The sequence below is a fragment of the Crinia signifera genome, chromosome 9 (assembly GCF_055691185.1).
Source record: "Crinia signifera chromosome 9, ASM5569118v1, whole genome shotgun sequence".
NCBI classification, from domain to species: domain Eukaryota; kingdom Metazoa; phylum Chordata; class Amphibia; order Anura; family Myobatrachidae; genus Crinia; species Crinia signifera.
The window spans coordinates 104510052-104525258 of record NC_139225.1 but is presented as its reverse complement, the minus strand read 5'-3'; the positions used below and the strand labels follow the sequence as shown (position 1 = coordinate 104525258).

The following is a 15207-nucleotide window of genomic DNA, read 5'->3' as shown; positions in this document are numbered from 1 at the left end:
TTCCATATATATATATATATATATATATATATATTCCACCTAAAACAAATAGAGGGGGCGCTTCATAGTGTATTATCGTTTATTATAAAACATGGAAATCACTTTTAAAATTTCTCCCAATGAGAAGATAAAGCCCGTACCGAAGTAATCTTCCGGTGTGGGCTGAATACCACAAGATATATAACTTATCCACTGGTTCAAGACTGCAGGCCCATAGGGTTGTGTCACTCACGGTACCACTTAGGGATATTCAGCAGGCACAGCTACTCCAGGACACCGGCGCCTCAGCGTCCTAGCAACGGACGACCACACAGCTTGCAAACAGCGACTCAGGATGCGTCACACAGACCACGACCCTACGCGTTTCGTCAGTGGACTGTCAGTGGGGTGGTCTGCGTGACGCGGCATCATACATTTAAACCATCATCAATTTGTTACAGGTGTTTAATTAGAGCCTCCCTGCTTCTCATATATGGGGCACATAAACCTGTTCACTACGTAATCATTCATTCATTGCTGTATTTGAATGATTTCTAAATTTCTAGCATTTAGTGGATAAGTTATATATCTTGTGGTATTCAGCCCACACCGGAAGATTACTTCGGTACAGGCTTTATCTTCTCATTGGGAGAAATTTTAAAAGTGATTTCCACGTTTTATAATAAACGATAATACACTATGAAGCGCCCCCTCTATTTGTTTTAGGTGGAATTGTTGTCAAAGGTCCCGTGGGAATCGGGTCATTCAGAGTAGAGCTGCAGTCCTTAAAAACATTGCCTGGACTAGTGTGGACTTAATTATCAAGGAACTTGGTTTCTTGAGGAAATACGGACTTTAAAGTGCCAGCGCATCTGTATACCTGTAATATATAAATATATATATATATATATATAAGTAGAGCAGGGGTCCGGCACACACGATAGCGCCCCAGCGCTGAACGGAGCAGTGCTTCACTGGGTGCCCTCACTGAAGGATGTAGATAAATGTAGCTTTGGAGGTGCGGCACTCACAGCAGGAAGAATAGGCAGTACGCTTAATCAAGTTTACAACGTTTCAATGTCGTTTATTTCGACATTTTCGTCAGGTATACAAAAAGTTCAAACAGTACATACATTTATACCACCTCCGTGTGCGTGATCCAGCGTGTTTGTGAACGCCGGAAGATGACGTCAGGCCCGTGGGTCTGCGTGCTCCCATCACCATGGATACAATACATGTTTACAAAAAAGACATACGATCAGCAATCGAAACCACTAGTTGCGTATTGTTAAGCTGGTATTCTATACAAAGAATTCAATAGGGCATCACTGGCAGGTAAAATACATCCTGGTGTCATAATAAACAGCAATCATTAGCGATCGGCAGGTATCATCCTGTAGATAGAACATAATATCAATATATATAACAACTGTTGCTATATGGGAAAACTGCAAATGCAACAAGTATATATATCTCTCTCAATCGGCACTTCAACCATCATGAAGGGAAGACCATAGTATGGTCACTATGTTTATAAATTAATGTAGGAAAACTAGAGCAACAATAACAAAGGAAAAAGCGTAATGATAAAGGAAACAATAAATACTAACGTATCATAGTTAAGAGGATACCAAAAGCATCAGAAGAAATGAATCAGGAAAAATAAAAATAAAAAATAAAGAAGAAGAAAACATAAGAAAAAAATATAAGAAAAAAATTTTTATGCTAGGACAGAGAACATAAGCAAAGTTAGAGGTTACACTACTATTTTCTGGTTAAGCACCCAATCCCCAGGAATTCATTTAAACCCCTGGGATGTATTGTGTCCAACCTGTGTATCCAACGGGTTTCACACTTAAGCAACTGTAACCCTCTGTTACCACCCCGTATGTTTAGGGGTACATGATCAATCATTCGATATTTATATATTTATGATAATTATAATTATCTTGGGTATACAACTGTGCCATGGAGTTTGGACTAGACCCTTCTGAGTCATGATAATACCCTGTGGTGACGAGACATGGTGCCATTGGGTGACAGTCTAGAGTAGATATGATGTATTGCATAAATTTGAAATAGAAACATAGAGATATTGAGTCTGTATAGACAGTTTAAATATTTATTATAACATTAAGAATATTACAAAGAAGCATTTCTATCTATCTCCCCCCTTATCCTTAACCCCCCCTTTTTTGTGGAGTTGCTCTAGAAACCCAACAATCCTAGTATACTTTTCCTTGTGTGTCTAGTCCATCGTCTAGTGTTTCGTCTTTGTTTTTGCTTTATTGTTGTTTTGAGTTGTTTGTGACACAGAGAAGCGGATGTAAATCCTCTTTATTGATTCACCATCTGATGTAGATCTGGAGCTAGAAAGCGAAAGGGGACAGATGTTAGATGGAAAGGTTCAAGTCAACGGATTTATACAAATGAAACACTAAAGTCAATATGCAACGTTGAGAATTATATTTAATTTTATACCTGTTCACCTGAGGTATCAAAGAATTATGGTGCATATCTGAATCTTATACCTGCTATGATTAGCCATTTGCTAATTAATACTCATTGTAGAGAATTCTCTGTGTCTATATGTATGTGCATTATTGTGTATTGATGCTATATTTGTTTTATATGTTTCATGTGTATAAAAACTCTAATAAAAAGATTATTAAAAAAAACCAACACCAGGTATAACAAACTATTTTCAATATACCTGTTTGTGTACCATATCTGGTATATCTATATATTGTGTTACCAATATACTGTAGGTGTGTTACTTATTCATACACTTGCAGATCTGTATATTTTGTATATAAACCTGTAAATACGTATTGTATTTATGTTGATGTACTTATAAAGATCTGTCTGATCACCTCTTCTCTATCCTTGTTATACTTATGTTTTACTTGTGGATGATAAAATTTTAATGCATATGAATAAACATTAATTTTGAATAAACAATATTCTTTCTAAAAGTGTCCCAGAAAAAAAAAGCTTATTTTCTTCTATTATTTGCTGGACTCTTACAAAGTGTCAGCTTTGGAACAGAACCTTAGTTGTAGCAAACTGAGATTAAAGATAGTAAATTTACTAATTTTTAGATAGATTATGGGCCTTATTTAGACTTGATGGCACAGCTGCTAATTTTCAGTGGATAGCAATCAAGAAAATGTCTCCTCTATTGATATTGTTGACCTTGTCAATCTTTCCTACGTTGACCTTTTGACCCTGTTGACCTTTTCACCATGTTGACTTTCTGCATGCCGACCAATTGACTGTCTATCTAATAATCCATACCCGGAATCTAAGTGCTAAGGAATTACTCTTCAATAAAATTAAGAATACTTCCCCAACTCACCTTGCCTTTCTCTACCTCTGGAATTAACTTTTTGCCTCACCCTTCCTTGCTAAAGCCTGTCATTAATGTACTGTCTGACTAGGGTGGTCAATCCCGGGATTGAGATCTGCGAGATCCCGGGATTTGGCCCCTACAAAACCGAGATTTCAATCCCAATATTGGAGTTTCCAATTCAATGTGCGCAATTCACAGTCTAATGCCGGGCAGCATCTGAGCCGGTGCTCCTCCCATCCTTGGCAGTGTAACTTTGCGCAGTGTGACAATGTCAGAGGTCATGCTGCGCAGGCCACATGGTCGCCTCGCCGCCTCCAAGAGCCTGCCCACCCACCCTGGCTATCTTCAACTGCCCGCCCAGCTCCATTTGCCCACTGTCAGGACCCGGGGTGCCGTGGACGCACCCACTGGCAGTACTGTGGTGGTCACACGGACGCCCCAGACCTCCGCTACATACTGGAGTCATAGGACGCGTCAGGGGAACAGCCGCGCGGCAGAGACTTCCTCCGCAGCTTCCGGACGCCGGGCGTCGGGGGTTGCTAGGCAACCAGCCCGGCGCGCTGCTTCCGGCGGTAGTGACATAGGTCCCGGCGCGTTGCCAGGTAACGGCAGACGCCGGGCGATTCAAACCTAGTCCTGACTGTTTCCTGGCAGTCAGGACGCCGGTTGCTTGGCGCCCTTTTCTTCGCGCACCTATCACCTTGTTAGAGGCTCGGTTCAGGTGCCTCTCTTTCATTGGTCCCGCTCCCTTTATCAGCGGTCTGAGAATGCTCTGAGACGCCGGTGATAGATTCCTGTTACTTGCAGGTCAGCTGTCTCTGTTACAGGCAGCCATCCCTGGTGTACGATCGGCTGTACCCACGCGGTCCGGACACCCACATCTCTTCCACCCCTGTTGGGTGCCGTGAGTTATCCTGGGCTACCGCCGAGTAGCATTATTTCTATGTTGTGTGCCCTGGTAGGAGGTGGGCCTTGTTCCTCCTTATTGGTTGTTTATGTACAATTAGTTGTGGGGTCACAACTCTCTTTAGTTACATTTTGGTCTCATAGGTATTTTTGGGACTAGGTTCACTTACGTTGCGCGACGGTGTCGCAGTATTACGTTACCTAGGTATTTATGCTATTTGTGTCTTTACTTGGCTATGTGAAAGATACCCCTAGGTATCCAGCCATTTTCCCCGGATTGCATCATCCCGGGTTCCTGGGGACCACTGCCTTAGGGGTAGTTAGCTTCATCCCCTTGTTCTCTCCTAACTTTGGTGGTCGCGTTGTCCCCTCTCAAGACCAGGTGGCTTTGGGGTTGGAGCCTGACTAACGGGCTCCTTCGAACGCGGCTATTATTGGTGAAGCCTAGTACTAGCACGCCTCCACCAAAGGTATTCAGAAACAACGGAGGTAGGGTGGCAGGAGAGGTCCCAGGAACCTAACACCCACCCAGCTCCATCGCCCACCCGCCCACCTGACTCCATCGCACTCCCACCCACTCGGTGGGTTTCTGTATTAGGGAAGCCAATCCCAGGATCCCGGGAATCTCAAGATTGGGCATTTTTCAATTCCAGGATTGAAAAAATGCCCCGGAATTGGCATCCCCATGTCTGACCACAGCCACTGCTCATGCTCATTTATTTGATTGATTCTCTGCTACTGAAGATCTACTTTAGAAAAATAGTTGTTATTATACTAAATCACTTGTGACAGTAATACAAAACCCTAGTTTTAAAGATAAATTAAATTTTGCTGTCTCCTAATCATTGTAAAAAAAAATATAGTTGTTGATTGCTCCTGAGATGGTTTTTAAGAATGATTTCCTAATAACATGAAAAAAAAGCCCTTAGTCATTGAACATTTCATTACGCTAAAAGCTCAAGTAAATAACATTAATACAACTAGTTTTCTATCTTTATAAGTCTAGTCATGCAATTATCCAAATAATTTTGAAAAAATGCTATCCATATTTAGCATACTTTTCTTAAATAACATAGTACTATCCGATACAATGAAAACCATTCTACCTACTAGACATTCTCATTATTGTACATTGTCATTACCCATTTTAGTCTATAAACTACATATCATATAATTTACAGCAGCATTAAGTGAGGTAAACTCTGATGCAATCACTTTAGCTTACATCTTGCTTAGATGGACTGCTATCTTAGTGCCTGTCTCTGGGTGTGATTAGAGTAGCAATAATAGTAGCAAAAATAAATTATATTTATCAAGTCTTAACCTCAATAATAAGTAAATAGACCCCTTAATATTGTATTTTTCTTCTAGTACAATATTATCTGCTTTACCCATAGTGTCCTTTATGCTGTTTTTTACATATACATTTATATGCATGATTGTAAATAGAGACTGATTTCTAGATAGATATCTGCCATGAGGTAGGTGATGTGGCAGATAAGTCCAGATGATCTTGAAGGGTTGATATTAAGCTATTTAGGGGTGATAACTTAATTAAATCTTGCACCCCCAACAAAAAGGTAGTGGGGCCCCTAGGTGACAGCAAGCCCTGTTAAGCCCAATTTGAACAAGTGCCATAACATCCAGAAAATGTATCTGGTTCACAAGCAGAGAAACTGAACCAAACGTGATTCTCTGTGTCATCACTGTGTCCATTCGCTATGGCTTTTATTAAATGACTAGGTGATTCATCGCGCCCTACGGAGGCGCTTATAATATAGACAGTTTTGGAGGATGCTAGAGGAGACTGCGGCCTCCTCTAGCAACCTTTAAAAATGGTCTGCTGTAGGGGGGCACCCATTTTCTGAGTGTTACTTTTTATTACCATAGCAGCTGGAGCCATGAGAGCCGGGAATCCAAAACTGTCACTATTATCTAACTGGGTGCTTGACTGCACATACAGTAAGGATCTTTTGTTCACACGTATTAAGTTATTAAATTGGGGTCAGAACCACTTCCACTTCTAATGTGCTTGCTGCTCAGTAGAAATATCAAAATTTGATTTGTGCTCTGCTGAATATATGGTATTTAGATCAAAATCTGCCATAGTATTTGAAGCATTGGTATGTTGCGAAGCATTTGATGAATTGTGATTACTTTGTCTTGTACATCACATGGCTAGTTAAAGCCACAAAAGTAAAAAAAAAATATATTTTTATTTAGAAAGTGCCAACAAGTGGTTACACAAGAGAGAGCGATAGGGAGAGAAAGAGAGACAGACAGAAAAGGGGAATCATAAAACATTGCTGTAAAGTAGAATTTAAAGTTAGGAGTGTCAAAGATGGGCAGCAAATATGCAGAGAAGTACCATATGGAGATGATAGGGGAATCTTATAATTATTGATGCACACCACTGCAATTACAGTAAGTTATTATTTAAAAAAGGTAGTCATCATTCCTGCAATCAATGTAAATCATTGATTTGTATAGGTAATCATAATTGCAATGACCTGCAGGTAATCATAATTCCTGCAGGCAATTGCAACTACTGTCAGTATTGTTTAAAACAGAGCCGGCCCTAGCCTAAATGACGCCCTAGGCAAGATTTTCGCTGGTGCCCCCTAGCACTCCCAATAGTTCCGCCTTTGACCCTGCTCCCCTTCCCCAGCACCATCAACCCTCATCACAGCAGTCATCATATTGGTGCTCCTACCCTCAATATTTTAAATAGAAACAGTGCACACATTCGGTGCGCAGCCCAAACAGGGGTGTGTTCTTGCTGGGAAGGGGCATGGCCACGACCTCTGCCTCTGCTTGGATACAGATGTTTCCTCATACATTTAGCCTCAATAGGCCATGCAGCTCCTGGCCAGTTCTGCTAACGTTGGGTGCCTTTTTTGCTGAAAATTCGTTTTATTTGCATTGTTATGTGACCTGTACACATAAGGAGCTTCCAATGATTAAAATGATATGCAGCATGCCTATATTCTGTGTGCGACTGTTGCTGTACCTGCATACGGAATGCTATGTTACAGTGATTTCCATGAATACACTATTTCATATGCAGATACAGCCTCACTCACACACAGAATATAGGCATGCTGCATATCATTTTAATCAGCAGAAGCTGCTGGTGCCCCATGGCATTCCAAATGCCCTAGGCAATTGCCTAGTTTGCCTATGCCTAAGGCCGGCTCTGGTTTAAAAAAATGTATGCATAGGTTGTCATTATTTTGTTGCTTCTATCAATTGTGTAGATGGGCATTCAGGGTTGCTTCTAACTAAAGAGCACACATGACTTGCATCTCTATAAATGTATTTTTTTTGTTTTGTTTTCCATACACTAGGTTGTAGGCTATTTAAGCTGTTTGGTGCATAATATCTAAAGTGCTATTAGATTTGAAATAGAAAATATTTGGTGATTACCTGCACCCTGAGTGTATTAGTCTCTATGTTGTGGGCAGTGTTGCTGGATCTCAGGCCTGTTTTCCCTGCAGTAACTAATTACTGATTAATAATAATCCTGGGGGTGGAATGCAGCGCTCAATACCCTTATTTTTGGTGGGTGGATGTACCCCTGGCATTATTCCTTTCTAGATCTATATGTATATGTATACAATTGTGGAGTGGTGCCCTTAATAGAAAGTTCTCTATATACCTCAATTGGTTTCACAAGTAATGTATAACGAAATATTCCAATAATGACATTTGCTCTACATTTGGAATAATAATGTGCTGCAATAACCAACGCGTTTTGTCCCCTAGCGGACTTCTTCAGGGTTAGCTATAATAGTTTGACAATCTTGACTAATTAGCATGTAAGCTTACACGCAGGGAGTCCCAATGTGAAGGCAGTAAGGATTGTTATAATGTCGACAAAATCAATGGCATTAGGCTTCCGGGTAAGCAAGCATGTGTATGAAAGGATTCTCACCCAGTGGAGAGTTCAAATTTAAAGCATAACATGAATGCTCCTCACTGCTCACATATGTACCAGGTGTGCACTGTAAGTGGGAAGCAGTTGAGTGGTGAGCGCTGAGATGATGGCAGACGACTGCCCGTTCAGGTCCGGGCAGCATTTATCAGCACTGGAGGTAAATGAGTCAGCCTGGTTTGGCCACCCCTGCTATAGACCTTGCATTTATAACAGGTTTGGAATATATGCTGTATCTCAATATCTTCAAATAAGAATCAATTGCATATATATATATATATATATATATATATATATATATATAATTATACAAACAAATTATATAGGTGCACTGACACCTCCAGTCCATTTTTAAAAGGACACACTCTTCCTTAGTGTTCCTACACTATTCCAATAGATATTTGCAGACTCCCCTCCTAATGATTTGCAGACTCCCCTCCTAATGATTTCCATGGGTACTTTACAACATCTCCACCTAAAACAAATAGAGGGGGCACCTCATAGTGTAGTATTGTTTATTAAAAAATGCGAAATTCAATATAAAACTTTCTTTACAATGGTGGAGCCCGTACCGAAGTGCTCCTCCGGTGTGGGCAGGCTACCTCAAGATACAAGTATCAACCACTGGCAAAGCTGCAGACACGAATGCAATGTGACTCACGGGACCTTCAAACTTCTAAGCAGGCAGATATTCCCCTGGGCACCGGCGACTCATCGTCTAGAAGCAGGCAGTCAGTCAGCTCCGTACACAGTGGCAAAATATGCGTCGCACAGGACACGGCCCTTTGCGTTTCGTCATTGGACTTCGTCAGTGGGGTCTCCACAGGTAATTTCTCTTTTGTAAAGGGTTTGCAGTTTCCTCTCCCCCTGCTCCTACAGACCCATTAATATTATTCATTATAACAATAGATAGTAAAAATCCATATAATAACATTTATTTTATTGTATTTTATTTTATTATCTATGATTAGAATAAAAATGTAATCATATTCTGTATAGGTCATTTTGTTGCTTCCTGGTGTATAATAATTCCATTCAGTTCTACTCTAATTATTTATCTATTTTTACTTAAATATAAATTATGCTATCTGTATTGGAGAAATAAAAAAAAAAAAAAAATATATATATATATATATATATATATATATATATATATATATATATATATATATAAACAGCGTGGGATGGACGGCACTCAGATGGACTTCATAAATAGCAATGAAGACACCACACTTTGGTTGCTAATCCAACGTTCAAATCTCTTAATGGATTTTTCGTCAGGGTCACGGAATACAAAAAAAAGTGCTTACCTTTATAGAACAGTACAGTGAAACAAGTCCCTTCACCTGCCGCTGCCCATCTGCAGTCGCTCATATGTGACGACATCTCCACCGCCATGGTCTGACAACCTGGAACGCAAAATCCAGGAAGTGTGCGCTCCACCCGGAGCCGTTCGCCTCCGCTTGCTATTCGAGATAACTTCTGATCGGGGTTGGAAGAGTTATCACTGCGGGTGCATCGGGTTCTGCCTGCAGGGTTCTGGGGAGCAAAATAGACATATTACATACTTGTGAAAAAAAGTTTAAAAAATCACGTTGACATTCACACAATCCAGCAATAAGTCCTCAATAGGAATATATATGACTATGTTCCATATATTGGTGAACAACATAAAGAGCCTCTGATACTCAATAAAGGGACATGTATGTAAGGCTATTGAAAGAAGGGAAGAAAGAAGGAAAAAATGAAGAAAAAAATCTAAACATTAGCTCCATATATAATGGGGCACAACATTTATATGATAATCAGATATGGGTCGACCTTAAATCACTAAAAATACTTTTTTAGAAAACGAATGACTATATCTTAATGAAAGGGATTCCATGATAAGTGTTCATTCAGGCCTCTTGGTGATACAGTGTCGAACTTCGATATCCACAGGGCTTCTCTTTGGAGTAACAATCCTGCTTGATCTCCTCCTCTTTTCGGCATCTCAACATGGTCAATGATTTTGTATCTCAACTGAGTGAACCTGAACAAAGATGAGATGCTGAGTTTTTCTGATTCGGGTAGAGACAATATTCTCGCCAAAGAAACTCTAAAATCAACAGCAGGTGAAGAAAGAGTGAAAATGAAGGAGGAAATACCAGAACTTCCACAAGACCCCCTTTAGGCGTAATAACACGCACAGGAGCCGGCGGCGCCACACCCGGAGGGGTGGGCAGAGCGAGAGGGAGACAAAGTCGCAAGTACAAGAAATAAATCTCATAGTTAATCTCTCTAATCACATTTTATCTGACGTTGAAAAGAAAGTTCTGAATCATGGCCTATCATTTGTTCCGACCAATCATTTCAATGAGACAGATTGGAAAGATCGACACAAGTCGGCATCTTCGCAACTTAAAACTTAAAGAATTCTTCATGAATCATCCTAACGAAGATAATACTACTAGTGCACACCCTTTCAGACCCAAATCAATGTTTGAACCACAATCCTTCAACCCCTCAATTAAGTGCTATAACTGACTCCTGGAGTCGAAAGTCATCACAGGAGCCAAAGAAGCCTATCCAGTGGTGAACAATTTCAGCAAAGCTGAGTTTCAAGCCTTAAAAACCCTAAGTGAGAACAAGTCTGTAACTATTCGTTCAGCAGACAAGGGTGGGGCAATAGTCCTCCAAAATACTGATGACTACATAAGGGAGATATATAGGCAATTGCATGATACTGAGGTATATGAGAAATTGGATTGCGACCCATCACTGGCATTCAAAACTGAAATAGATGGAATACTGGAGCAGGCTTGCAAGGATAAAATTATTGACAACAGAACAAAGGAAGCATTGGTACAAAAATATTAATTAATATATATTATATTAATATATAGCTTGCCAAAGATTCACAAAAATCTTATTAGCCCTCCAGGAGGTCCAATAATTTCAGCAAGAAACTCTTTGTACAGTGTGATTGCAAAATATATTGACTATTGGCTGCAACCAGTCATACAAGCCGAAAAGACATTCCTGAGAGATACCACTTCTGCACTTACAACAGCTGAGTCCATTACCAGATGACATCCTGCTATGTTGTGTAGACTTCACAAGCCTTTACACAAATATACCGCATGTGGAAGGCTTGGCATCGGTAAAGAAACTATTAAAGGACAACATTAACTATAAAGGACCATTGATAGATTTTCTGCTTCTATTGCTCGAAAAGACTCTAACTAGAAATTTATTTTTCTTCAATGGCGAATATTTCATTCACAAAGTTGGGTGTGCGATGGGTAGCAACGCCGCCCCGGCCTTTGCGAATGCCCACATGTTTGCGGTAGATGATTGGCTATTTTTGCAAAATCCAAATGTCCAAAATCGATTACTATTTTTCAAGTGGTTCATCGATGACATCATAATCTTCTGGAGGGGTACCCAGGAGGAATTTGAAAATGAAATGAAGATCATTAACCAGATGGACCGTACAATTAAATTTACTTACGAATGTTATAAACATCAGATCCATTTTCTGGATGTCCTAATTACCAAAGTTGACAACCAGTTAAAAAAACGACATTTATACTAAGCCGACAGATATGAACACCTTGCTACATTTCAATAGCCATCACCCTAAAGCCATGAGGGTGCCAAGCTCGCCACGCTTCGGGCTCGGTGGCTCGCTGCGCTCGCCACACTTTATATTCTCAACTCCACGCCGATGTGCATAGTAGGGGAATGAAAAGGTCGGAGAACGTGCACCGCCGCCGCTCGCCACGCTTCGGGTTTACGTCAATAGTGGGGTGACGACGGGGCCATATATAATGTGAAATGGGTCATATTGGCCCATTTCACATTTTTTACTATGTGAGATGGACTTTATCAAGTCCATCTCATCTTGTGCCATTATAATGGCACAAGACCGACGCGATGCTCCCGATTTCAATGTTAAAAAAATATTTTAACATTGAAGCCTATGGCAAAATCACGGGCATCGCATCGGTCGCATCGGGGCCAATGTTAATGGTCGCGACCGACGCGATGCCCGCGATTTTCCCTTTGCTGGCAAAATTGACCTGATTTCAAAGGAAATCGGGTCCATCGCGGGCATCGTGTACCTTAACCCCTTCATGACAGAGCCAGTTTTTGCCTTCCTGACAGAGCCCTTTTTTTCAAATCTGGCATGTATCACTTAAGTGGGGATAACTTTTTTTTGCTTTTACTTATCCCAGTGATTTTGAGATTGTTTTCTCGTGACACATTGTACTTCAAGTTAGTGGTAAATTTTCGTCGATACAGTCTGTGTTTTTTTGTGAAAAATACCAAAATGTCGTAAAAAAATGGAAAATTTTGCGATTTGCAAAATGTTAAATTTTCTGCTTGTGAGACAAATAATCTTACCACTCAAAATAGTGAATAACTAACATAGACCATATGTCTACTTTATGTTGCCATCATTATTTCAACCTCATTTTCATTTTTTTGGACACTAGGAGGCTTCAAATATGAATAGCAAATTCTCAAATTTTCAAGAAAATTTCAAACTCTGATTTTTTTAGGGACCAGGTCAGTTATGATGTGACTTTGAGTGACTTGTATGTGAGACACCCCCATAAATGATGCCATTTCAAAAACTGCACCCCTCACAGTATTCAAAACAGCATTTTGGAAGTTTGTTAACCCTTTAGGTGTTTCACAGGAATTAAAAGAAAGTGTAGGTGAAATTTCCAAATTTCATTTTTTTTGCAGATTTGCAATTTTAATACATTTTTCTAAGGAACACAGTAGATTTTACTAGAGAAATGTGACTAAAAATTGATTCCCCCAATTCTTTGGTTTTCATAAATATCCTATATGTGGCCCTAGTGTGCACGGTGACCAAACCACAGGCTTCATAATAGAAGGAGCACCTACTTGATTTTGGAGCCTCCTTTTTATGAGATTATTTTTTAGGCACCATGTAGGTTTCTAGGCACCATAAGATGCTAAAAGTTAGGTACCCCCCCACAAGTGACCCCATTTTGCAAACTACACCCTTCAGGGAATTCATCTAGGGGTATAGTGTACATTTCAAACCCCCAGGGGTTTCACCAATTGTGGTACAACTGGGCAGTAAAAATGAAAAAAAATAATTTTTAATTTTCACAGCTCAGTTGTATCAAAATTGATGAAACCCCGGGGGGTTTGAAATGTACTCTATACCCCTAGATGAATTCCCTGAGGGGTGTAGTTTGCAAAATGGGGTCACTTGTGGGGGGGTTCCACTGTATGGGTGTTTCGGGGGTCATTCAACCAGAATCTGTGCTGCAAAATCCAAAAATCACTCCTTCCCTTCTGAGTCCTGCCATGCACCCAACTGGTATTTTTTGGTCACATGTGAGGCATTGCCGTACCCGGGAGAAATTGGGGCACAGATTTTGGGGTGCTTTGTCTCCTTCATTCCTTGTGAAAATGAAAAATTTTGAGCCAGATCTGCATTTTTGTGTAAAAAAATGTAATTTTTTACACAAAAATGCAGTTCTGGCTCAAAATTTTTAATTTTCACAAGGAATGAAGGAGACAAAGCACCCCAAAATCTGTGCCCCAATTTCTCCCGGGTACGGCAATGCCTCACATGTGACCAAAAAATACCAGTTGGGTGCATGGCAGGACTCAGAAGGGAAGGAGTGATTTTTGGTGGTGGAATGAATGGCGGGTGCTATGTCGCATTAGCAAGACCCCCGAAGCACCAATACAGTGGAACCCCCCCACAAGTGACCCCATTTTGGTCACCAGCTTTGGGAGGGGGGCTGGCGCTGCGGCTGGCGGGGGGGTGGGAGGGGTGCTGGCGCTGCGGCAGCCGGGTGGGTGGGAGGGAGGGGGGCTGCCGGGTGGGAGGGGGGGGGGGCTGGCGATCGTTGGTGATCGGTGCGGTATACGCACACACACACACACACACACACACACATATATATATATATATATATGTGTGTGTATATATATATATATATATATATATATATACATATATATACACACACATATATATATATATATATATATATGTGTGTGTATATATATATATATATATACACACATTTGCACATTTTTTAATTTTAATTTATTTTTAACTTTTCCAGCAGCAGCATGATGCTGCTGCTGCTGCTGCTGCTGCTGCGGGGGGGAGGGGGGAGGAGGGGAGCGCAGCGTGCGCTCCGGACGTAGCGGTGGAGCCGCTGGAGCTGCTGCTGCTGCCGGGTGAGTGCCCGGCGGGTGGGAGGGGGGTGCTGCCGCTCGGTGGTGATCGGTGCTGCACCGATCACCACCGTTTTCTGTGTTACCGAGCGGCTTAGCCGCCGGTAACACAGGAAACGCTGTGATTGACTGTTCAGATTTGAACAGCCAATCACAGCGATCGCCGACCGGGGGGGGCACCCCTGCCCCCCCTGGGCGACGAGGGGGGATGTCTGCTGTCAGGGACAGCAGACATCACCTAACTGTCACTGCGTCTCTAGACGCAGTGACAGTTAGAAGTCATGACGTATATATACGTCAACGGTCGGGAAGTACTTCCCGACCATGACGTATATATACGTCAAATGTCGTGAAGGGGTTAACTTAAAGGTACACGATGCCCGCGATTGTGGCCGTTCTAGGAAACAAGTACCGACAATTGCACTTACAATAAAGTGACTTGATATAAAAGCATGAACAGTGTGTCGCTGGCAAAAACAGCAGGCATGCGATGTCATCAGGATCGTCCGTCAGTCTGGGTCCCTTGGTCCGGGGGCAAGGGGGGCTCAGTCCAGGATTATCCTCTGCTTCTCAGCTGTTCCCACAGGTCCACACGTCAGGCTGGTATTTAGAAAGCACGCTTTAAGCATAATAAAGCATAATGCTGTGAGACGCTATGCAACAAATATCCTTTCACAGTATTTCTTTGGTGTTTCTTCTGTTTTTCTTCTGGACGCCAGCTGAGTCTATATAGAGCACTTATTCTGGTTCATTTACAAAGGAAAATTCCTTCTCAAATAGACAAAACCATGTGCACTGCAGGGGGGCATATGTA

General features: G+C 41.3%; 1 long non-coding RNA gene across 1 annotated transcript; it reads right to left on the bottom strand.

Moving 5' to 3' along the window:
* Positions 1–2164: 2164 nt before the first annotated feature.
* On the bottom strand, positions 2165–14955 carry LOC146036670 (uncharacterized). Its single transcript, XR_014460918.1, has 3 exons — positions 14822–14955; positions 9482–9710; positions 2165–2348 (listed from the first exon to the last, which is right to left on the bottom strand). It is a non-coding gene; the product is annotated as an uncharacterized LOC146036670 (long non-coding RNA).
* Between the last annotated feature and the right edge of the window lie 252 nt (positions 14956–15207).